The 25493-nt window shown below is 47.3% G+C and overlaps 1 long non-coding RNA gene across 2 annotated transcripts; it reads left to right on the forward strand.

The window, feature by feature from the left end:
- LOC309817851 lies at positions 1-25493 on the forward strand. 2 transcript variants are annotated; one of them, XR_014296278.1, is made up of 11 exons: positions 1-108; positions 1136-1211; positions 2197-2327; positions 5316-5439; positions 14607-14925; positions 17624-18950; positions 21571-21770; positions 22242-22374; positions 22803-23355; positions 23450-23533; positions 24221-25493. It is a non-coding gene; the product is annotated as an uncharacterized lncRNA (long non-coding RNA). The 2 variants fall into 2 exon arrangements; XR_014296277.1 differs by having other exon boundaries at positions 22803-23533.

The following is a 25493-nucleotide window of genomic DNA, read 5'->3' on the forward strand; positions in this document are numbered from 1 at the left end:
GTTGCTATATGGGCCGCGCGCGAAGACATGGGGGAGAAGCTGGAGCTGAGGCTGGAGTCGCTCTTGGGGACCGAGCCCGCCGTCTGCCCGTGGCCGCTGCCGGTCTACGTAAGTGCCGCCCGTCCCCTCCTCCCGGAACCCAGCTCCTCTTCCCCAACGGCGCGCGCTGAGCCCACTGAGAAACGGAGCGACTCGAGTCGCCAGACCCTCTTTGGAGCCCCCCTTCCCGCCCCGCCGTGGTTCTCCGCGGCAGTTTCCAGCCCCCGCGCGCAGGGTGGGCAGAGGGGAGCCGGCGCCGGCCGGGGGGCACAGACTCGGCCGCGGGGACCCCGCGCTTCTGCGGGGCGCCCGAGCCGGTCTGCGGTTGGCTCTGCAGGGCTGGGGACCCCGGTCCCCCCGGGCCTGGAATGTCGGCGGGCTTGCCCTTCTGTACTTTAGGATCTGACATGTAGGGTTTCTTTTTCCTGGTAGTTTATTCTTAGCGCTGTCAACGTGCTTAGTTTTTTTGTTGTTGTTGTTTTTTTTCAGGTCACCCTTTCCTCCCTCTCTCCAGTTTTATTGTGTTTCTGTTTTGTTTTGTTTTAGTTAGGCATTTTGTCCCTCTGATCTTGAGTGGGTGGGCTGGCAGGACACTTGGAGAGGAGGCGTTCTGTCCCCTGATCTTGAGTGGCCTTTGGAAGATGACAGGCCAGACGGAAATGTACACAGGCGTCCGGTGATTCCAGAAATGCAGCGTGTCCGGCTAGGTGGGCGCCCGGCCTCTCGTCCCCCGTGGCGGTGTGGTGCGCGTGTTCCTTGTGTCAGGGTTTACGCTTGGGCCCCGCAGCCCACCTTCCGAAGGGAAAGCGCAGCGGGCGCCTTGGGCCGGCGCCTTTGGGGCGCCCTTTCGTGCGCTCGGCTTGCGGGGGACCGGCCTCCAGGCGACCCGGCGGGGAGGCCCGCGCGACCCGGCCCTCGCGCGGGCTCCGTGTGTGTCAGTTTGTGGAAAGTGTGTCGCGGCCGGGGTCGGGGTCGGGACGCTGGGACCACCTGGGAGCCGATGTAGAGGGATATGATTTCCATTTTCAAGGCGCATTCATCCTATGCAGGGAAACAGCCTAACATAAAATTTGCCTAACAAAAAATATATTAACAGGTGGAAAGACTATCTCCCAGTTGAACAGCGGATGCCTGGGACTCGTTTCACTGCTTTCAAAGTTCCTTTAAAAAAGGTGAGCAAAAGTTAATACCGTATTCTTCCAGAAATCTGAATTCACCATATAGAGCCCTGGCTCTCAACCCTGTCGTACTCCATTTTCCCTTTTTATAGCAAATACTTTTTAATACCTCTTTTACTATCCAGAAATGGGATCCATAGACAAATACAACCAACTTTTGTACTTAATTAAAAAACAAAAAAAACAATGCAATGCCCTAACTATAAATAAAGAATAAAGTAATTTATAAGAAAGTAATATGTATCTCAGTATGTAAATGTTTGGGGATGACTATACTAGAAATAAAGAAATAGTCAGTTACTTGTACCATGAATGCAATAAACTATGGACTTTGATTGGTAATGATGTGTCAGTGTTGGTTCATGAATTCTAACAAATGAAGCACACTGGTATGGCATGTTGATAATGGGGAAGGCTGTGTGGGGTGAAGGAGAGAGGGTGTAAGTGGGAACTGTGTACATTTTGCTCAGTTTTGCTGTGAATCTCAAACTGCTCTAAAACGAGTCTACTAATTTTAAAAAAAGTGTGTGTTGCTGACACTTGAATAACCAAAGAGATCAATGGAACAGGGTACATGTATAAGCCAAATACATGAAAGAATATTTAGCAGTGAAAGCCATCCTTCCTATATGTAGATATTCAAGAAGTATTTATTTCTGTGTCTTATTTTCAGGCACTCTGCTTGGAGCTGGCAATACAGTGGTAGGCAAAATGGATGTGGTCCCTGCCTTCTGGGAGTTTAGAGTCAGGTTAGGAGACCAACATGAAATAAACAAACACAGAAATAACTATATAGAAGTGAGCTTATTTTCTTCCGTCTAATCTCTCTGGAAGAAAGGATTGTAATATCGCTTGTAAACTCCAGAGGAGGAAACTTTACTTTGAATCTCATATGTTAGCATCACAGGGTTTGAATAAATGGATAATGTAGTAAAGGATTTTAAACATATGTTCTTCCTTATTTTATTCTTTCTGACAGAGTTTTGAAAAGAATCTTGCTCCAGAAGAACGTTTCTCCCCCTTGGATCTCTTAACAAAATCCAAGGACAGAATGAAGAACTTGGGCTGATTATTGACTTAACAAATACTCGCCGCTATTACAAGCCAGAGGTAAATGGAAGCCGTAATTGAAAATGACCTTCTTTCTGATACTGTAATAATTCATGGTAGTTCAGTAATTATCATCTTATGCTAAGGTGAATCCTGGCCTTCTCTCGTGGGTTCAAAAAGGGAAGCTAGTGGTTTCCTTAAATACACATTTGTAATTGCTGTTTCAAAATGAGATTAAAGATATGAATTGAACTATAGTATTTGGCAGTAGGCTCTAGATATGCTTAAGAAATTCTATAAGCTTCCACGTTCTATATTTTGAAAATGAAGTAAACTTTTAGTAGTTACAGTAGTATCCTAAAAGGAAAGGTATGTCCATTATGTCTTTAGCACTTACTTTAAGCAGTTGCTTGAGCGTGTTTAAGCATCACTGTAAAAGACAATTGTTCTCTAAGTTTTATGCTTCCTTTTCCTAATGCCTTCTGATATAGTACAGAAACCCATATATTCTCTTGGCCCATGTAGGACATTCCAGTGCAAAAGAATTATCCTTCTTCTGACCTGTTCCATGGCCTTGGGAGACAGTAACACCTAATGTCTTTTAATATTTGTAGAGCAGTTTGCCATTTAGAAAGTTCTTTCATATCCATTGACTTAGTTAATCTTCACAGCAATCCTTTGTTCTTGAAGTGGAAGTAGTACTGCTATCTCCTACTGAGTGCTTACCCTGCACTAAGCTCAGAGGATAGACAACTACAATTACTAATTTTACAGACGATGAAACTGACTCTCGGAAAAGGAAGAATTGAAATTTCAGCTCTGTTATTCCTTTTTTTTTATTGTGGTAAAATATAGAGAAATCATATTTATTTTAACCATTTATAAATATGCAGTTCAGTGGCATTAAGTACAGTTACAGTGTTGTGTAACCATCACCGCTGTCTATAACCAAAACTTTTTCATCATCCTCGACAAAAACTCTGTAACCATCAAACAGTAACAACCCCATTTTCCCTCCCACCAACCCTTGGTAACCTCTATTCTATTTTCTGTCTCTGTGAATTGGCCTATTCTAGGTACCTCGTGTAAGTGGAATCTGCAGTATTTGTCCTTCTGTGTCTGGCTTATTGCACTAAACATCATGTTTTCAAGGTTTATCCATGTTATAGCACGTAACGAAATGCCGTTTCTTTTTTGGCTTAGAAAATCGCATTGTGTGTATATAGACCATAGTTTGTTATTCAACGGTTGATTGACACTTGGTTGTTTTCCACCTTGTAGGTATTGTGAATCATGCTGCTATGATCATTGGTGTACAGATATTTGTTCAAATCCCTGCTTTCAGTTCTGTTAGATGTGCAGCGTAGGTAGTAGCAGAGTTGTTGGATCATACGGTAGCTCTACACTTAACCTTTGAGAAAGTGCCAAACTGTTTTCTACAGGGTCGTCTTGTTTTTAAACAATTATCACAAATTTTAAGCATATACAAAAGTATAAAAGTACTGTGAGTGTTCCTTGTATACCCATGAACTCATCCAGCTTTCTTATTTACCAACTGATGGCTGTCATGTTTTATCTGTACCCCCACCTGTTTCACCCCATTCCATATTATCTTGAAGCAGCTCCGAGACAGCATGTAATTACACCTGTACGTTTTTGGTACGTGCATTTAAAATATAGGACTTTTATTCCTTAATATCATTTTTAATATTAAATACCCAGGGAGTGCTCAAATTTGCAGTTGTCTCCTAAACGTCATAAAAAATTGTTTATAAGAATTTTGAATTAGATCCCAATAAGGTCCACACTTTGCCGTGGATTGTTAGGTCTCTGAAGTCTTGTTTAATCTATAGGTTCTCCCTCCATGTCTCTCTCACTTTTTTTTCCTCCTTGAATTTTGTTTTTAAAGAAACCAGGTAATCTTTCCCATCTAGATGTCGATGATTACATTCCATGTGTTGGTAACATATTCTTCAGTCCTTTTATTTCCTGTAAATTGGTAGTTGATCCGAATGAAGCTTGCATGTTTTGTTTTGGCGAGACAGTTTCATAGGTGATGATGTGTTCTTCCATGGAGACATATATAATTGTGTCTTTCTGTGGTATTAGCAGTCACTGATGATTCATAGCTACATCCATTAATTCAGTTGAGGCTTCAAAGAATGGTGAATTCTGTTGTTCTTTTTTTCACTTATTAGCTGGGTATATTTGTACGAGGAGAAGATTCCCCTCATCAACTGTTTGGTTGCCCAGTTGTAGAGGCATGATTCTCTTCTTTTATTTAACAGTTTTCAGAATAATGAGTTGATTCACAAATATCCTCCAGTGGTGAGCAGTTTTGTAAAATTTTATTTATTCCTATCACCGTGGACTCCGTTACAGTTATTATTCTAACTGAGGCCCTGTCTTTGGCCAGTTGGAGCTTCTCGGTGACTCCTGAGTCCTTTTGACATGACATCAGTTGTTTCTAGACTTTTTCAGTGGTCAGAGCTAGGAAATATGTATGTTTGTTTTTAATATTTTTAAAATACGTCATAGGTTCCTGCTGCTACTTTCCATTTAAATTCAGAACTAGAGAATTTTCACTTATCCTTTTCTGTCTTCTATTGATAGTCTACTTTCTCCCACCTCAAGAATACCAGTTCTCAACAATGCCTGAAATTGCCTCTATTTCCTAATTCGAATCCAAGTTCTTCCGACTCTGTTCTACTACTCTCCTTAAATCACAGCCGCTTTATGGCCCTTGAAATGTAAGATAGAACATAAGTGTAGGTAGACCTCTTTATATCATTTTGAGTTACATGTGCATTCATTCACATAGATTTGCTTTTCCTTTTGCATGCCTGGTAACTGTCCGTTCTGCAGTTTAAATGAAAATCAAGTGATAATTACTGGTTAAAGCAGCTTTGGAAAAAATGGCTCTCATCAGAATGACTGACATACAAAGTTTAATGTACTCTCCTGGTTTATAGTCTGCCTTCTCTAATTAATTTTTTATTCTTTCCCTACAAAGGAAATAATACATATTTTCATGGTTTTGCCTTATAGGACTTACCAGAAACTATTCCTTATTTAAAAAGTTGTACAATTGGGCATCAGGTGTCAGATGACGACGCTAGTTTTAAATTCCAGTGTGCTGTTAATGGGTTTCTGAAAGAACATAAAGATAACGGTGAGTTGCTTTTGTTTTTGTTTTTGTTTTTCCTTTACCTGAACTTTGGTATGCATTTTGAGTGGGCTTGGGGGTTTTTAACATTTTTAATAGTTCTGACATTAGTGTCAAGTTGTGTTTGGTAACATTAAGGTGGAAATGTCAGATGGTGCTAATAGAGTACGGTGTTTTTCCTGTTTATGGTCACAAACAATTTAGTTTAGTTTGGAAAGTGATTTTTGTGAGAAATATGAACGGAGCTAGCTTACTTATCTCTTTTTTAAAAATTTGAATGGAAAATACATAAAAACATAAAAATGTTCTTGTGTCCTATTTATTGGTTGAGAGGTGGAAGAAAAGGTTAAGACTCTCGGGTTCTTAGCGTACATAAAAGAGAAAACAAAAAGCAAAGGTTCCGAGTGAGACAGATCCCTAGAAGCAAAACAAAACAGAGTGGACCAGAAGAGCGGCTTCCTCATCATATATGTGTTGAAGATATTTTTGCCGCTTTTACACTTCGGTGCAAGTGAGGAAGAACACTACCACCTCTTATTCTTATCTTCAGACAGGAAGAACTTAAAAGGCTGGTGTTTTCTTGTTTCCGCTTTAAGATCTACTCTGTTGATAGTAGGTCTTAATAGCGTGTGAATTTTAAGGATCCACTTGCCTTTTTCTAGCATCTAACTATCAGAAGGAACGTGGTGTTTGCCATGTTTTAAGGCTGAGGAATCTTTTGTCTTTGGAACACCACTGACGCCCATGCGAAAGTGTTCATTTTGTCCTCTTTCTAAATTTAGCCTGAGGAGTGTGCACTTTATTAAATAAACGTAACAGACGGTAAATATTCCGTGTATATATAAAATGATGCACGTATATACATAAAACAGGGAGTAGGGGAGAAGGAATAGAGATGGAGGTGGGAAGATAGGGGATAGGAGGCGAGAGAGAGAGGGAGAGACGGGAATTTCAAGATAAATTTTCATTCTATAACCTGGTTGCTTAATGCAGGTACTAGCTCTTAAATATCTTAAGCCCTCTTCACAGATCTTCCGTGTACTTTAGCTTTAAAACTTGAGAGGCTTGGCCTGTCCTGTGATAACCAGGGTGTCTAGAAAGGAGGCAAATTATCTGATTTGTTTAAACTGTAGTCACAGAAATGTTCCCTCTTAAGATGTTAGGGCGCAGCTGCCGGCCTACTCACTTCCTCCAGGCTCCTTTGTGTGTGTTCTGTCTGTTCCGCGTGGGCTAGAAGATCCTTACAAGTGCATGAGAAGACGTTTGTAAACCTTGATTGTTCGCATGTTATACCAAGTGTAGTCCATTGCATATGCTGACTCCTCTGTTGGTCTTCTGCATGCAGTGGGCTAACTTCACCATGCTGTCTGCCATTGCAGTCTCAGGACCTTAGTTATGATCCATTGGTGACTCTCCTCTGCTGTAAGGCCCTCCCACAGGTGCCAGGCTCACTGATAATGAGGAGGAGACTATACTATGCACTCCCTAGAATTGGTAGAGACTCAGAAAATAAATTGTTTCAGTAAACACCGAGAGCCTTATAGGTTTGTTGTTAGGGCACGGGGATACAGAGGTGAGTAGAAGTCTTTGTTCAGTAGCAACTTACAGTTATCTAGGAAGAGAAACATGTAGTGAGTATAAGTGGGTTAATTATGATAAAAGAATCAAGTGCAGCAGGAACATAGAGGAGAAAGTGAGGAAGGCCTGACTGAGGAGACAGCGTTTGAGCTGGGCTTGGGGGAAGAGGATTTTGCCGGAATGAGGAAAGGACAGCCCAGGTATTGGGGACAGGTACAGAAGGCACAGGGCTTGAACTTGTGCTCTGGAGGGGCAGCCTCTGGTGTGACTAGAGGGTAGTGTGAAAGGGCAAAGAAGTCATACATTGATTTTCAGCAAATATTTGTATAACACCTTCTAAATTGAAGGCACTGTTCTAGGAAGTAGGAAGAGAACAAAGTTCTTGCCCTTATGTACTTTCCATTCTAGTGGGGGAGAGAGATGAATAAATAAGTCAATATATGGAGTGTCAAGCGGTGGTAAGTGCTTTGGAGAATAACAAAAGAAGATGAAGAGGTGAGGGAATGTGGTAGGTGATCAGGGAAGTCCCCTCTATTAAGATGTCGATTGAGCAGAGCCTTGAAGTGAGAAACAAGCCATTGGCTATCTGGGAGAGTGGAGATGGGGTGGGAGGGTGTGTTCTGGGAGAGTGGAGATGGGGTGGGAGGGTGTGTTCTGAAGCAGAAGGAATAGTAGGTGCAAAGTCCCTGAGGCACGACTGTGCTTGGCATGTTTGAGGAATAGTAAGGAAGCCAGTGTGGCTGGACAGGGGAAAGTGAGTGAGGGCAGGGCAGTAGAGAATGAGATCAGGGGAGGCTGGCAGGGCAAAGGAGGGAGGTGGATGATGTAGGTCCTTGGAAGTCATAGTTTGAACTTCTAATTCAGTTGGAGAGACAGACTGATACTTGTTTATAAAGAGTTCTCAATGCTATGCTAACAACCTGGGCTGTATTCTGTGCTAAGTGAAGATGTTCAAGCAACAGAGCAATCCAGCCAAGTTTATATTTAGAAAGATAACAGCGTCACTATCCAAGACACATTGTAGACTATGTATATAGTATGTGTCTAGTGTGCTGCTCTTCTATAAACTACAGGATACCTGTTACGTACCAATACTTACATACAAGATACAAGTGTGAATGTAAGCACTTGGGAAATATCTGGAAGAACCACACAAGGAACTGGGAGAGTCGGACAACTTTCCATGTCCCGTATGATTGGAATTCTGAAGGGTACACACACGAACTAATGGACGTGTGCTCCCAGCCTCCGGCTAAGGAGGGAAATTGCAGGCATCAGAATCCTCTTTACCAATCAAGCGCGTTAATCCGCCTGCGTGCTGAGAGTCATCTCGAGACGCCCCGCGGTGGCGCATGCGCGGTAGGAGGAGGTCCGCGAGCTGCGTGGGCTTGTGCCTAGGCGCCTGTGGTTCGTGGCCTTGTGCTGGCACCGGGGACGCCGGGTTGGCGACTTTGGCAGTCCTGGCGTTGGGTGGGCGGTATCTTGGGGGTGACATGAGCCAGTTCGTCGGCCACGAGGAAGGGCGGGAAGCACATCCCGGAAAGGTAATACGCCTTGGCCCCTGGGCGTTGCCGGTGGAGCTCAGAGCCCCTGGGCCTGGGCTTCGTCTCTTGTGCTGTCGCCTGTCACAGTGGCCCCCGCGCGCTGGCCCGTCCGCGCTGTGCTAGGGGGTACTGGTCGTCTCGCGGCTCAGTTCACAGTAGCTGAAAGGGACAGTGTGTGATGTTCTGGTTTCTCCCCATCGTTTTAAAAGGGAGGCTCTGGCCATTGCTCCTCGGGTAAAATGCAGGGGGACTGCTTTTTAAGATGGGACTGTCAGTGTTGGGGACCCTCCTTAATTACCAGGATGGAATCCCCTTCAGTTCCTCAAGCTGTGTTGTTTAGGCACAGAAAATGTGAGTAATAGTCACTGGAACTAAGTTTGAGTGAAAAAAGGCACCGGTACCGCCGAATTTTCCATCGCAACAGTTGATCTGTGTCGTCTCTTGGAATTATAAAGGGCGTACAGTTGCTTCCTAACCGGTGTCCTTTGAGAGCTCTACCTCTGTACGTTCAAAGGATTAATTTTGAGGCTTTGCTCATACGTGTAGTAAACCCTTTAATTCCCTAAGACCTTCCTTTCCTCCATCTCATACCCCATTAAGCCCGCTTCAGTTTATCTCCTGAATTTCTTCTGAATCTGTCAACTCTTCCTCAACATCCTAATACCGAACTTGCCTGTCTGTTGCAATGAGGTCCTAACCAGTGTCCATATATCTTGTTTCCTTCCAATCCATTCTTCACACAAGAAACCTTAAAAGCAAGTTGGGACATTGCTCATAAACATGGCTCAAAAACATTGTTTTGAGAATAGAAAACAAACTGTTGGCCTTTAACACTCTGCGTGGTCTAGAATCCTGTCTGCTTCTCTGCTACGTGGACTCCAGCTTGGTGCCTCTCCAACTTTACTATGGGTATGCCTCTCTTGTGGATCTTGTTAAATGCAGGCTGTAATTCAGTAGTTCTGGGTGGGGCCTGGATTCTGTGCTTCTAACGAGCTCCTAGGTGACGGTGACCCTGAGAGCAAGGGTCCAGCTCCTGCCTTTCTCCCTTCTTTCTGGAAGAGCAGGACGTCTGCCCCCCCACCCCGGGAGGAGAAAACATCCGCAATGTGACTACTAGTAACCAGCTTCCCTCACAGGCAAGGGACCTTTACCACAGCTCCCTACCATTTTGTCTGAGGCGCAGCAAGCCAAAACACTGACACGCTGAGGTTTGCAGCAAAGAGGAGGTTTATTCACAAGGCAGCCAAGCGAGGAAGTGACGTGACAATAGGTCTCAAATCCGCCTCCCCAAAGGCAAGGGGCTTGGGGTATCTATGGGATAAAGAATAAAGAAGCAGGGCAGTATGAGGCATAGGGAGCATGAGGAAAGGTGATTGGAAAAAGGTGTGCTCGTCATTGTTCTGAGCTGGCGTAACTAGGCTACGGGGCTCAGCACATTCTCAGGCTGTAGTTTTCGGCCCTCTGATGGCAGGAGGTCAAAAGGCACTGGCCCAGGTGGAAGATCGGTGGTCCTCTCCAGTCTCAACCAGCTCAGCCTAACTAGACACAGCTGATTCCAAGTTCCTGGACAATACCCGGGGCAAACATCTTATTGCTTATGCTACATGTTATTTGGAGGACGTGCAAGTGTTCAAGCTACCTTGAGGATTGAAGACAGGATTTGACTAATTCTTACACATGGTTTCGCCTCCAGATGAGCAGAAGAGGCCTGTAGGCTGAATCTGGCTCCTGGCACCTGGAATTGGAGGCAGATGGTTTAAAAACAGGCTCTCCCACCCTCTGTGTTATCTTAGGTAGATAGACTATTGAACCTTCCTGTGCCTGTTTCTCCACCAGCAGCATGGGGACACTCAGAGTCCCTCTCTTGGGGGCTGTTATGGGGGTTCAGTGAGATATAGATGCATGCACAGGCACACGGGAGACACCCAGTGTGTGTTAGCTTCATGCTTACTTTTATTAGGAGACCAGTATTGTTAGAAGATTTCTGGTTTGGACAACAAATTAGATAGGTGGTCATTACTATAGTTTATGCGACAGCAATTCACATTACCATTTGCAAAAAAGCAGTTGGTTGTCCAGTGGGGATTATAAACATCCATTTACCATGAGCTACTGAACAGATACTTTACACAGTAACTACTTCAGGTACTATTTAAGATCAATTCTCTATGTTGTCTTAAGCAGTTGTTAACCCCCAATTTCGTGAATAGTCCCAAGTAAGTCACTTGAACATCAGCTAGAGCAATCTATTTCACTTAGCAAGCCTAAAGTTATAGTTCAACAATTTTATTTACTGTTCTATGACAAAAATTACTCTCAACAGCTATGCCCTGGATAAGTAATCAGCTAAAGCTAGTTTGACTGACCAAATCTGATTTACTGAGTTAATAATAAGCCAGTTGATTTAGAAAGGTCTAACGTATATTTCTCATCCATTCAGCATTAAACTGTTTCCCATGCCTAAAATGTCTTTTTTCCCATTCGTACCTATCCAAATTCCTACTTCTGTGCCGTAGGGCTTGGCTGAACTACAACTGCCTTTAGTGACACTTTTCTCACCTGCACAATTGGAGATAATTTTAGTCTCCTCAAGACTCCCACGGGGTTACCTCTGTTGTGACACTTGACGATTTGGTGGCATATTTTATTTTATTTTATTTTATTTTATTTTACTTTAAATAGCCTTCCATTACTCCGTGCACATCAAACAGTAAATGCTTTCTCCTAGTAAAGGTGCATAACAATTTTCTGAACTCTTCTGCTCTGGGCAAGATTCATAAATACACCAGGCAAACATAGTGAAAGAGGAGACAGTACTTGTGTTATATTCAGTTGGGTCTTGATACCTAAGTGTGACTCTTAACCAAGGATTATGCAGTAATTAAGGACACAGGTTAAAGTTGTTTAGAGTGTGTCCTAAAGTCTCACTGGCAGAATTTAAATCTCTACTCTGGAAATTGTAGACCTGAGACAAATTACTTCCCTAAACTTCATTTCCTACATCTGAGGAAGATAATAGTATCTACCTTGTAGTAGACTGAATAGTACCATTGCCCCCAAATGTCCACCTTCTAATCCCCAGAACCTGTGAATGTCACCTTAAATGGCAGAAGGGACTTTGCCAATGGGATGAAAGTAAGGGTTTTGAGATGGGGAGATTCTTCTGGCCTACCTGGATGGACCCAGATGTAACCACTGGTGTTCTCGTAAGAGAGAGGCAGAGGGAGTTTTTACTCCAAAGAGAATGTGATGATGAAGTTGGGGTTGGATTGATGTGGCCAGAAGTCAAGGAATGCTGTCAAGGAAACAGATTCTCCCTTAGAGCCTCTAGAAGGTGGATGGACGGCCTTGTCAACTCCTGGTTCCAGCCCAGGGAAACTGGTTTTGGACCTCTGTCTTCCAGAACCATAAGAGAATGAGTGTGTTTTGTTTTACGCAAGCTCATTGGTAGTAATTTGTTACAGCAGCCATAGGGAACTAATGCGTACCTCATAGGAACTATTTCTCCAATTAAAATGTGTGACTGGAAACACACTTGGTGGCATGTCTGACACACGGTAGGTATGCTACCGTGGGTAGTTCTTGGAAACTAAAGCCTTGGTTTTTGAGGAATCATCAAAACCAGTACAATGGTTGCCATGTTCCTCCTTGTTCATCCTGGTGACAAACCTGTAGAGAGAGCTCCATCCTTTCCCACAGGACACCCATCCGTAGTACTTACAGGGAAGAGGTTATGTCTCACTTCAGGCACCTTCCTCTTTTCCTTTCTACTTTTTTTTTCATTAATCTTCATCCAACTGGCCTTTCTAAGTTAAAAAAAAAAACAAGACAAAACCATTTCTCAATGGATTCAGATACTACCCCAAGTTAATAATCCAACCATGTTCTTGTTCTTCCGGGTCTCATCACCAGAAATTTCTGAGCTGAAATCCTCTCTAGTTTCTAGGATCAGTCACTTTCTAATTTCTCCCTTCTCAAGTTCAGAGTCTTGTCAGTTTAGTCCCTTCCCTAACCACAACATCTATTAAGGTGACACAGCAAAGTGATGAAAGTCTCGACGGTCTGGTTTTCATCCTGGGTTTCTGCCCGCTACTTACTGTGTGGCATTAGACAAGCTATTCAACCCCTCTGGGCCTCAGTTTTCCCCCAAAAAGGTGAATATTATGAACATTACCTACCTATAGGGTTGCCATTATGAGGATTAAGTGAGTTAATATTTGCTAAGCACTTAGAAGATTACTTGTTATAGTCTAAGCACTACAGTTGTGCTTGTTAATAATGATAAATGCAATTCCAAGCGTATAACTTACTCAACTTTCTGTCATAACTTTGAAGTGTTGGTCTATCTGTTGGCCAGCGTTGCAGGTAAATGAGTCGAGGCATGGGCTGAGGCATTGCTACCAGTGAGTGGTGTGTTCCCAGAACTAGGAACAGCCGTGTGAAATAGGTAGCGGTTCTACGTGGAGACAGGGCAGACTGGAAAATGACAGCGCTGGGAAGGAGGTGTGGTGTCCATAGGTTTGGTGTCAGAGCTGCTGCCTGCTGAAGCACCGATGCCGGCCTAAGCCGTAAATGGCGGGGGGCGGGCTGGGGAAAACAGGGGCAGAATGGAAAGGGAAAACAGGGGAAGAACGGAGAAAGATAGCCTAGGGAGGAGGTGTGGTGTCCATAGCTTCGGGGTCAGAGGTGCTGCCTGCTGCAGCACCGATGACACCCGAAGCCGTAAATGGGGTGCTGGGGAAAAGGGGGGCAGAATGGAAAGGGACAACAGGCGCAGAACGGAAAACGATAGCCTGGGAAGGAGGTGTGGTGTCCATAGCTTCGGGGTCAGAGGTGCTGCCTGCTGCAGCACCGATGACACCCGAAGCCGTAAATGGGGTGCTGGGGAAAAGGGGGGCAGAATGGAAAGGGACAACAGGGGCAGAACGGAAAGCGATAGCCTGGGAAGGAGGTGTGGTGTCCATAGCTTCGGGGTCAGAGGTGCTGCCTGCTGCAGCACCGATGACACCCGAAGCCGTAAATGGGGTGCTGGGGAAAAGGGGGGCAGAATGGAAAGGGACAACAGGCGCAGAACGGAAAACGATAGCCTGGGAAGGAGGTGTGGTGTCCATAGCTTCGGGGTCAGAGGTGCTGCCTGCTGCAGCACCGATGACACCCGAAGCCGTAAATAGGGTGCTGGGGAAATGAGGGGCAGAATGGAAAGGGACAACAGGGGCAGAACGGAAAACGATAGCCTGGGAATGAGGTGTGGTGTCCATAGCTTCGGGGTCAGAGGTGCTGCCTGCTGCAGCACCGATGACACCCGAAGCCGTAAATGGGGTGCTGGGGAAAAGGGGGGCAGAATGGAAAGGGACAACAGGGGCAGAACGGAAAACGATAGCCTGGGGAGGAGGTGTGGTGTCCATAGCTTCGGGGTCAGAGGTGCTGCCTGCTGCAGCACCGATGACACCCGAAGCCGTAAATGGGGTGCTGGGGAAAAGGGGGGCAGAATGGAAAGGGACAACAGGGGCAGAACGGAAAACGATAGCCTGGGAAGGAGGTGTGGTGTCCATAGCTTCGGGGTCAGAGGTGCTGCCTGCTGCAGCACCGATGACACCCGAAGCCGTAAATGGGGTGCTGGGGAAAAGAGGGGCAGAATGGAAAGGGACAACAGGGGCAGAACGGAAAATGATAGCCTGGGAAGGAGGTGTGGTGTCCATAGCTTTGGGGTGAGATGGGCTGCCTGCCTGATCTGAGAAAAGCGAGTGAAAGTGGGAGAGCTTCTCCCTAGCTGCTAAGTCTTCTCAAGGTCTAGCACGCACTGAACACTGGCCGGCTCAGCCTGGGTGTTGACATTGCACTGTACGTGTCACAGAGCAAGGGCGGGTCAGGGGGTGGTATGGGGGCCCCACACAAGCCCAGCCCCTGGAGAAACCCGGCCCGAGGGCAAAGAGCCCGACCCCTTGTGGGCTTTCTAGCGGCTGGGACTTGTCGCTGTGGGTGGCAGGTGTTTGGCACCGGATGGGCCACCATGCGGAGACTGTTGGGGACTGTGGAAGTCTTCTCCTCCAGAGCTCACCCTGCCTGGGCACCGGCTCTGCAGACCCCTCAGCCCTGGCTATGTATCGGCCAGCCCTTCCCCGCAACGGGGCCCAGAGGCCAGAGCCTGCCCAGAGCTGAGTGGAGGAGGCACCCAGAGTTTGCCAGGCTGTGGCCCGCCACCTCCGTGGACCTCCCCAGCTTGTCCGCGAGCCCTGGAGACAGGAGCGCCTTCTCCAGGGCTGCTGAGCTGCCAGCATCACCATGAGCCAGGCGGTGAAGGTTTCTGAGCAGGGGATGCAGAGCCCTGACGCGACTGGATGCTGCACCCCACGATGTCCCTTCCTGGCAGGTAGGTTCTTTCTTCACTTGTTTTTCGAAATTTGGTAAAAGAACATTTAAACCTTCGACTGTTCTTCAAGGTATACAGATGGTAGTGGCTTAGCCGGGATTCGAAGCAAGCCTGTGTGATTCCAGAGCTCGTGCTCTGGACTCTGGTGCCTCCTTATCATATATGCTTCATGTGTTACTTTTAGCCCTAAGTGCCATACCTGTAATGAACACATACACTGCCCTGTAGGAGGTGTTCTTTTGTTCAACGCGTGAATTGGTCATCCACCACACTGGGTTCTAATCTCAGAAGATAGGTCAGGGACCACCAGTTGTCAGCATAGCACCATCCCACATTTCTAATTGAGGCTTGCAGCCTAGATTTGTCCCTTTGGTCTAGTTTGAAGGATCCAGGTATGTAACGCTTATATTCTAGATAAATCAGGGGCTCTCCTGAAAGGAATTCATCAATGAATTATTCTGTATGGATTAGAAGCCAGTTTCTCTGGCCTTCCTGGAGTATATCCAGTAAGGCATCTCATTTGTGTCTAGAAAGCAAATATATCATTGATTGCAACTTCAGCATGGAGCGATGTATTGGTTTAAAATAAAGTACGATCAACACAATTTGGTCATTGTGAGTATGCCGGCTGGGTCCACTCTTTACTACACATATGTAACTCTAGAGCTTCTTAGGCCCCATAGAGGAGACATACTCTTGTGTGTCTAGGACAAGGGAAACATGTGTTGTTATTCAGGAGCTGGAAGCTACAGCATGACAGGAAAGAACTGAAAAATCCTGGTCTTGGTCTACACATCACTTTACCTTGTTCGAATCTTGTTTCTTTGGCTTGCTTCATTGGAGTGTCTTCTCTCTCCTGGGACTGACATTGTGTGTTATATATCAGGCATGTAACATGTAGAAGTTTCAGAACCCAGAATCATATAGATCAGTGAAAATTTATATATTTTTGTTTAAAATCTATTTAAAATCACACTGGGCATAATTCATATATTCCAAAAGTAGTTTGACCCTCTGCTGATGAGATTCTTTTTATGGTATGTCAAAGCAAATTTGGACTTCCATCCCCAATAAACTTTGAGGTTGGAGGACACAAAAGCTTTTGCTCAGACCTAAATTCTGTCTGAAGAAAAAGGGTAACTATTATAAGCCCTTTCTAACCTCTCCAGGAGCAGAAATGATTTACAGCTATGGCATTGAACCATAATTTCTTGATCTCATTTGAGAAGAGCCCAGTAAGAAACCGTGTCTTGATTTTTGTTTGTTGGTTCCCTGTTTTCTTGTCTTGCTTACCAACAATCCACTGTAATCCATGAGTGAGTATGGCAGCAGGCTGAGTGTTCCCTGGAGCTCGTTAAGTGAACGTTTTTTCCTAAAATGACTTTTGTCTCCTTGTTTTCAGCCCCTCTTCTTTCCTCTGTCCTTTACTATAACCAGGGCTCAGCAAAAGCTGCCTGGCTTTGTGCAGACCCTACTTAGGGTAGTCTTTTCTTCCTTATTTTATTCATGGCCCCTCCATTTCATTGTTTGCCTTCTCGAAATGTGTTGAAATCTTTCTGTGGTTGATGACTTCCACAATGTCTTGGCTTTTATTGGTTGATTAATTTTGGTATTTCTGCAGTTTTATTTAAACATGGTTTCAGGAGGACCAGAAAGTAAATATATTTCCTAGTCTGCCATCTTGAGCTGAAAATCCCTGTGGATTTTAGCATCCAATGTTCCCATGGGTAAAAAACCCAACCTTGGCATTAATAGATGTACACTCAAGATTTCAGCTTTTCTTGAGCAATCACTAAGGATTTAATATGCGGTCACTTCTAATGGGAAAATAATAACTATCTCATGGCGTTGATTTGAGGATTAACTTAGATAATGGACAAGAAAATGCTTTGTAAGGTTTTAAAATCTATAAAAAATGTTTTTGTTATTATTTGATTTGTTGCTATTTCACCTTTAGCTGACAGTTGTTTGTGACCTTGCTTATGTGAGAAAATGCCTTCTGGTTTATTGTTTTGAAAGCCAGATGATATTTTTCAATAGCTCAATGGAAATGGCATCATTTGTGAAGTTGAAGGGTGAAGGCATAAATGTTTCTTGACATTTGAATCAACTATTGGTCTTCTGGGGCTTGTCCTTATTCTCCTGCAGTCTCTAATCAACATGGCATCCAGAGAGATCCTGTTAAAACATAAGTCAGATCATGTCACTCAAGTCTCTTCAATGGCTTCTTCACAGGAAAAGCAGAGTCCTCAAAGTGCCTCCACAGCCCTAGAAATCTGGGCCTCTGTTTCCTCTCTGACTGTTTCCTTCTCCTCTCCACTTTGCTCCCTCTGTTTTCCACACACTGACATCCTTTCTGCTCCTTGGATACTCCAAGCCCACTCTTGCCTCATTGCCTTTCCATCTGACTGTTCCCTCTGCTTGTACTATTCACTTCCCAGATATGCACCTTGCTCCCTCTCACAACCTTAGGTTCCCTCGTAAATTTTATCTTCCCCAGAAAGCCCTCAGTGATCACTTAGTTTCCGATCGCAGCCTCCTCCTACCAGCTAACAATCTCCATCCGCCTTCCCTGCTTGCTGTTTTTCTCCAGCACTTACCTGATATACTAGTTATTCTACCCATTTATTCAATTTTTATTTACGTATTTACACTTATGATTTTATATTTGCTTCTTTACTTTTGTCTCTCCCCTCAGCTCGAGAGAGGCTATATTCATCTGTGTTAATCACTGCTGTGTTTCCTGAACATGCCTAGAAAACACCCTGAAGAAGGGTGCCTGAAATTTGGTAAGGGATCCATCAGTTTTCTTGGCTGAATGAAGAAATATGTTCATAAATTACTGAACAAATCTCTGGGGTTTCTGAATTAAGGACTAATGGGAAGAGGAAGGCAAATGGTTGGGCCAGGGTACTGCAAGAAGTAGTATTTGGAGTACTCTGATAGCTATCCTAATAGATAACATTTTGTTCATTTAAATAGTTTGAACGAGAGAGCCGGGAACTAGGGACACACAGCATCGAGGTTTTATAATGCATTCCGTAGAGTTCTTTTCAAGTGTGTTCAAATATCATTGAAAATATATGCATGCATATAAACCTCTGTTACTTGATTTAGTGCTTTACAAGAGCCCCTCAAGGAAGGGGTAGTAGCAACTCTCAGTATCCTTCCTTTACGATGAGCTTACGTTATTCAAAATTACATCATAATTTATTTGTAACTGTGAAACTAGACTTAGTTATTTAGTAGACCCCCCCTAGAAACCTATGACGTTAATAAAACCAACAAAAATGTGTTCAGTTTCCAGTGATACACACACTACAGACTCAATTATGTGTCATCCATCTTAATGAAGGGAAGAAGTGATTTAACAAACACAGAGCAAACAGAATATGAAGTTTTGTCCTCCATTAATATTAGTAATGGATAAAGTGGGCTCCAACGCCTTCAAGGTAGCTTGAGACCCATCATCTGTGTGTCATGGGCAGGGGGATGCTCGGCCAGGATGTCTTTCTCTGTCACTGAGAAAAATTTCCATAATATATAAGGATACTTACTGAAACAGATATGGGGCATTTGGGTAATTAGGAATCGGTTAGCATATTTTTCCGGAAGCCTTGACTACAAAACGAAGATAGTAGATTTGGACACTTCCAGCTATGCAGAAGTTGTTTGGGTATTCATCTTTATGCCGAATGCAGTAAGCTTATTTCATCTCTGCAGCTTCCCATATACCATTTTCCCACCTCTGTTTTGTGTTTGGAAAGACTTTCAGAAATTAAAACTCAAGTTAAAAAGTGAGTGACGGGCTTCCCCGGTGGCTCAGTGGTTGAGAGTCCGCCTGCCGATGCAGGGGATACGGGTTCGTGCCCCGGTCCGGGAAGATCCCACATGCCGCGGAGCGGCTAGGCCCGTGAGCCATGGCCGCTGAGCCTGCGCGTCCGGAGCCTGTGCTCCGCAACGGGAGAGGCCACAGCAGTGAGAGGCCCGTGTACCGCAAAAAAAAGAAAAGAAAAGAAAAGAAAGTGAGTGACAACTTAAATGATATATGGACTATTTTGCTGACTTACAAGAGCATGCAGAATTAAATATGACCCAGTTGAAATGTTAATTTTATTTTAATGTGTATATTGGGGTGGAGTCTTAAAGGTGCCAGAAAACAAGCATTCACCCGTCCTGTTTGGAACTGCAGCACACAGGCACCTTCAGTTACCAGTTCTGTTCATTCCACAGAATCATCTTGGGAAAACATAACTGTTTTTTATGTACCTGGTATATATCTTAATTAGTTTGAAGAATTTCCCAAATACCTGTTAATATGTAGTTCTCCAATTCCAATCTTGCCACGTCCTGTACCAGTGACACAGCACATAGGAGTTTTATTTCTCTTTCTTTCTCTGGGTTGCTGAGAACCCAACGAGAGAACAATGGAATGGCATCAAAGAGATCAGGGTTCCTGACTCAGATTTGCCATAAAATAATAGTGTCCTCTTGGGAAAATTATAGTTATTCTAGGCCCCTTTGCTTTTCTTTACTTTGACAGAGCTGCACTAGATGACCCCAAGTAACACTGCACTCTTTGCAGTAGTAGCTTAGACGTTATTGGTTTTCTGAAACAAATGAAGACAGTGACACAGGAAACTGTGCAACATCTCTGTAACTATGTTTTCTTAGAGTTGCCTCCATTTTACAGATGATAAGATGGCTGAGCACAGAAGTAGGTGTTTTGACCAGAGGTTCCAGAGTAGATGGAACTGAACCACAAGTTTCCTTCATTCCTGAAGCTCACTTAGCCAAAACATAGGCTTCTGAATATTAAGCTGTAAAGCATATTATCAGTATGCTTTAAAAGAAGCGGTTCTTCTAGGATTTCTAATTACTAGCAGGCGGTTTTGAAATTCTTAGAAGATCATCTAATTTTGTGAGATTTACAGCTCTCTTTTCCTGTCAAGCAAATTGTATTAGTGCCAGACAATCACCTGAGCTTCTGGATGTTTCTCTGAACCTCTTGAATTTTTCTTCTTGCTATCTGAAATTCATGCCAGATAAGCCTTTTTGTAGAGAGCATGTACAGACTTGTCTATTTTCATATAAGAAAGCGATGCAGTGAGCCAGGTCGGGGATTAAGCCCTCATTCTCAGAGTGATGTTGAGCTCCTGGTGAAATATTATCATCATTTCCTCAGAATAGAAAAGCAGTTATCTCAAGTTTTTAATGCCATTAACTATTTATACATTTATGTATAATACATACATTTATTGTACCTACGAGGTGTGCTCTCTTTGGGAAGTACAAAGCTATTTGAGACGTAAGTTGTTCGTTTGTTTGTTTTCCCACAAATACTGTGACCCTTTGAGCAGGAAGGTCTATGTTTTACGAACATCTAGAACAAGCAGCTAACACGGTGTCTAAGATGTAGTCAATAAATATGAAATAGGTAAATGAACACATTTCTAAGGAAGGGCCAGGACATGAACAAATAGAAAATTTTCATTTTCAGTCACAAAGCCACAACAGACATAAAAATGATACAGACAACAAAGTGCTACGGTCATTCAAAGAAGGCATAGAGTTGATACAACAAGGATCTCCTCTATGGCACAGGGAACTGTACTCAATATTTTGTAATAACTTATAAGGGAAAAGAATCTGAAAACGGAATCACTGTGCTGTACACCTGAAACGGACACGACATTGAAAATCAACTATATTTCAATTAAAACCCAAACCAACAGACAACAGCAACAACAAAAAACCAGAGAGGTCATAGAAGTTCTTATGAGATTCCAGAAGAGAAGAGAAGCCAAATGAGGACGGGAGAGGAGGCTTTTGAATCAGTTCAGAGGAGAAGTCACAGAGGAACGAGTCTTTGATCTGAACTTGAGATTAAGATTAAGATGAATTAATCTGAATTAATTAAGATTGCAACACAGGGATATTACAGATGAAGGTAATCACATAAACTTACTCTACTGAAACTTGCAGAGGTTATGAGTGTTGTTCAAGATCCCAAAGCAAGTGCATTGTGGAATCAGAATTTTAAGTGAGGCCTAATGAACTAAAAACAAAGAAACACAGAAACAAGCCCTTCCTGTGACACCACGTTGCCTTTGAAGTCGTTTTTCTTTGGCGGGTTGGCAGAAACTGGTTCCAGTGTTTCTTGCAGGAATGACTGGCCACAGGACTGGGCGTCGTAGCTTCCTGCCAGGCGGCCGAAGGTCGCAGGCAGGTGGGTCACTGGGACACACGCGGAGGGGCTCCTGCCCGGCTCCCTGGCCGCTCAGTGCCCCTGCCCCAGAACGGGGGTGGGGGCCCCAAAGCAGCCTTGTCTGAGTCCCCTGCCACTAGAGAGAGTATTGGCCCAACACTTGTAGAAAACGGGGACCTTGCTGGCAGTTCAGTGGAGGGACACAAATAAATCTTTGCCGACTTTCTGCTGAAGCTCACGAGGGTTCACTCCTAAGCCTCTTACAAGGTCAGCTGCCGAGGCTGCGAGAGATGAGTCGGGGCTCGCGCTCCACCACGGGGAGATCGCTGGTTAAAGCGCTCACGAGGGAGTGAACCGCGTGTCCGCACCGACACGCACGGGCAGACCTCGTCGATGCCTTCTGTTCGGGGTATGAAGCCCTCTCCTGCCTCTTCCAGGCTCTCTAGAAAGCATGTGCAGAGCCTCCCACCCCACCCTCGGACTCCGCGGGCCACAGCTGGAGGGACCAGCCAAGGAACCGTGGCAGGAAGAGGCCAGAGGTCAGCGGGCCTCGGCCGGAGCCCGTCAGTCGGTCCCCATTCACACACCACCAGACGATCCTCTTGACCTGGGCAGTAGCCGCCAACCGACCGCTGAGGTGAGCCCGGCGCGCGCTTGGCTACCTGGCATGGCTGGGAACCCCAGGATCTCCTGGCAGAGGCGGGCATTCTCCTGGGCCGGGTCCGCGGGCGTCTGCCTGTGCAGGGCCTGAACCACCTTGGCCAGGACGATCTGGCACAGGTTGAAGAGGCCTGGGGGGCGGGAGAAAGGAGACGGGGGGCTGGCACCGTGTCCAGGCCGCGCTTTCCAGCCGGGCAGACCGGAAGCCCCCTTCCCTTCCCTCGGTCCGGCCGCATCTGGGTTGGCCTCCCGGGACTTGATGAGCTTGTCCAGCAGCTCCTGAGGGACGGTGCTGCCCGTGCCCCACCAAGACTGGCAGCAGCGCCAGGGCCTCCCAGGGCACGGCGCCCCCGGCCCCAGAGCCTTCCCTCTGGTTCTCGTCACCGGCTGTCACCAGACTTGCATGCAACGTTCTTTTCTTTTCTCTTGTCGTCTTTACGTCCCTCAGCCACGCAACGCGGTGAAGCCCTGACGCTCGCTGCCGCGTCGATACACCCTGAGAACACGATGCTCAGCGAGAGAAGTCATACACAGAAGGACACACAGGGCGTGACCCCACTGAGGAGAAACGTCCAGAGCAGGTAGATCCACAGAGTCAGCGAGTGGGTTCCTGGTTGCCAGGGGCTGGCGAGGGGACGGAGTGATAGCTAAGGGCGTGAGGGACATTTTCGGGGTGACGGAAATGGTCCAAAGCAGTAGTGACGTCTGTACAGCTCAGTAAACTGTCCCCACACGCCCCGGTGCAGCCTGTGAGAGCATCGCGCTCAGGATGAAGGGCTGACCACAGGAAGACTGAACGAGCAGTGGGTCCTGGGCCCAGACGCTCAGCTGGCGCCCCCCACGTGGGGAAGTCACGGGGACTTGCTGAGCCTCCACGGAGACTGGCAGCAGCCCCCGAGCTCACAGGGCACTGCGCCCCCGGCCCCAGAGCCTTCCCTCTGGTTCTCATCACCGGCTGTCAGCAGACTTGCAGGCAACATTCCTTTCTTTTCTTTTGTCTTTTTCCAAGGCAACTCTTGAGTGCATGTATTTAACATGCAGGGAACCAGCCCTGACTCCTTGATCTGGGTCTTCCAGCCTCTAGAGCCTCGAGGACATCCATTTCCGTTATTTACGCGCCCAGTGCCTGGGGTCTGATGATGGAAGCTGACACCGAGGGCGTCACCACGTGCGGGGTGATGTCAGTGGAAGAATCCCATGGCGAGGGCCTGCCTGAGGACCACGCACGCCCGGGCCCTCCCCGCCCCCTGCCTGCAGCCCTGCGCCTGGGAGCGGAGCTGGTGCATCGCGTGCCCGACGTCGTGGAAGTTGGTCTCCCGCTCATCATGCTGCAGCAGGGAGGGCAGGTTGGGCGTAGGCTTGGTGAAGTTGGCCACCATGGCCGCGATGGCGATCTGGCAGCTCCCATCGTGCTGTAGGCAGCCCGGCTGCAGGCCGAAGCAGGCCGCGTGCCCGGACTTCCCCACCCTGCGGAGGGACGTGGATGGGGCCCCGCTTCCACAGAGGAGCCCCGGCCCACGGCCGACAGGTTCCCCCACACACGCACCGAGGATAGAGATCAGGTAGAACTTGCCGATGGATGACCTTGCCCGAGGCCGCGTCCCAGACCGTTTAGAACCTCACGTCTTCGTGACACATGCTGGTGCCCTCCTCCAGGTCGAAGGTCAGCCCCAGCAGCTCCTGGGAGATGCCCAGCAGCCCGCGTGTGAGCGCCTGCATGGGGAAAGCCTCATTGAGCAGGTACTGGTTCACGTGGTAGCGCGTCTCCTCCCCCGGTTCATGTAGTAGCGCAGGTCCCAGGCGTTGATGGGGCCCTCAAAGTGCAGGCCCCGCCTCTGGCACTCGGCCTTCTTTAGCTCCAGGATCACGGCCGCTCCTGCTCCCCGAGGGGCTTCAGCTTCTGGGCCAGCTCACCTGCGGGCGGAGGGGAGAGGCGCGGCTACGTCCCTGGGGCGGCCCCCCAGCCACCCCCGACCCCGCGCCCCTCGAGGCAGAATGAAGGGTCTGGGAAGGTGACCCCCAAGGACTGACACAGTGGGGTCTCCGGTCAAGGTCCGCCTGACCCCGTCCCCACTGGGACTCAGGGGGAGGCGGTGTTACCTAGGACAGTGGCCACCACCTGGCTGGTCTTGTCCATGTTCATCTCCAGCACGGAGTCAGCATGCGTGCGGAACCCCAGCAGGCGGGACTTCAGGGCCTGCAGCCTCACCAGCTCCCTGAGGATCACGCAGTTCTCCTGGAACCCAGAGACGGAAGGCGCTGGGGACCGAGGGCCACGGCCTCCCCGCGGGCCCCGGGCCAGGTCTCTGCAGGCGGGCAGGGCTCCCAGGCCACTGGCGGGCACAGCCAATCCCCCTCCCTCCTCCTCCTGGCCCGGATTTCTAGACACTTTGGTGCTGTCCTAACACATGGTCTTTATGAACACAGGTCCTTTTGGAACCAGAAACGGCATGAACGTGATGGGCTCTAAGGCCAAGGGCAGGAAGAAATGCGGCCAGTCTTTCCAGGAGCCACCAAGGGGCCTCCCCGGGCTCAACAAGACAAACACGGCTGCCGTGCAGACAGTGGCTCAACCCCACGGCGCCCGAACACCCAGCCCCTGGACGGTGAGACAGCTGTTGCTGCAGGTGGCCCGTGGCTCACTGATGAGGCCCGGCCCCAGGCGTACGCCACCTTCTCTGGGGCCACCTCTCCGGTCTGCAGTGGGGTTCTCCTGGGAGCCCCCAGTCACCACGGGACCAGCGTGGCCTGTCTGTAGCCCAAGAAGGTGGGGACACAAGACTGTCCCCCGTGCCCCCCGCATCACCCGCGAGGCCGAGCGAGCACCAGTGGTGTCTGCGGGGAAGATGAAGGGCTCACGCACAGCCCCCATCTACAGAAGCACAGACTGCAGCCACCTGCGCTATGGAACAAACACAAGTGTCCACGCAGGACCCGATGTCTGACTGTCAAGGCCATGCCCGGGCCACGGTGAGAAGGTGCATCCCCCATGCAAGCCACAGAGAGGGGATGGGGGGGCCATCTGCGATTCTGAGCTCATCGGGCATCACCCCAGAGGGAGAGGGAGAGGGAGAGAGGTAGACAGAAGTACAGAGGGAGAGAAAGAGAGAGGGAGGGAGAGACGTCTCTCCCTTCCCTGGGGGTTCTCTAGTGCAGCCAAGGCTGAAAACCACTGCATTTTGGGAGATGGGTCCTCGTGGAAGAGTTAGATAGTAGCTCAATGGCATTATCGACACATACTAAAAAGGCCCCAAATCTTGGGGAGTCAGGGAGGGGAGTGTCGGCTGCCTCGTAAACGGGGAGAGATTGGGCATCAGGGGAGGTGCCTGTGCAGCCTGCGCCCAGGGCCCCGCAGACTTCATCTCCCAGCGGTGGTCCTGGGCTGGAAGTCAGCGGGGAGGTCAGGCTGTCCAAGCATCAACGTTGACTTCAGGGCTGATCTAAAAGGCGCCTGGTGTTTGTTGAAGCAGAAAAAAGAGAAAGCAGTAGGGAGAGGATGGGAGTGGGAGGGGGAGGGAGCCCCCCTCCTCAGCACTTCTACCGCTCTCCCTCTCTCTCTCCCTTTCTCCCTCTCTCCCTCTACCTCGCTGCCTCTCCCTCTCCCTCCATCTCTCCCCCTGCCTCTCTCCCTCCCTCTCTCCCTGTCCCTCTTTCCCTGTCCCTCTCTCTCCCTCTTTCCCTCCCCCTCTCCCTCTCCCCC

This window comes from Grampus griseus (genome assembly GCF_964374135.1).
Source record: "Grampus griseus genome assembly, contig: HAP1_SCAFFOLD_915, whole genome shotgun sequence".
Taxonomy (NCBI): Eukaryota; Metazoa; Chordata; class Mammalia; order Artiodactyla; family Delphinidae; genus Grampus; species Grampus griseus.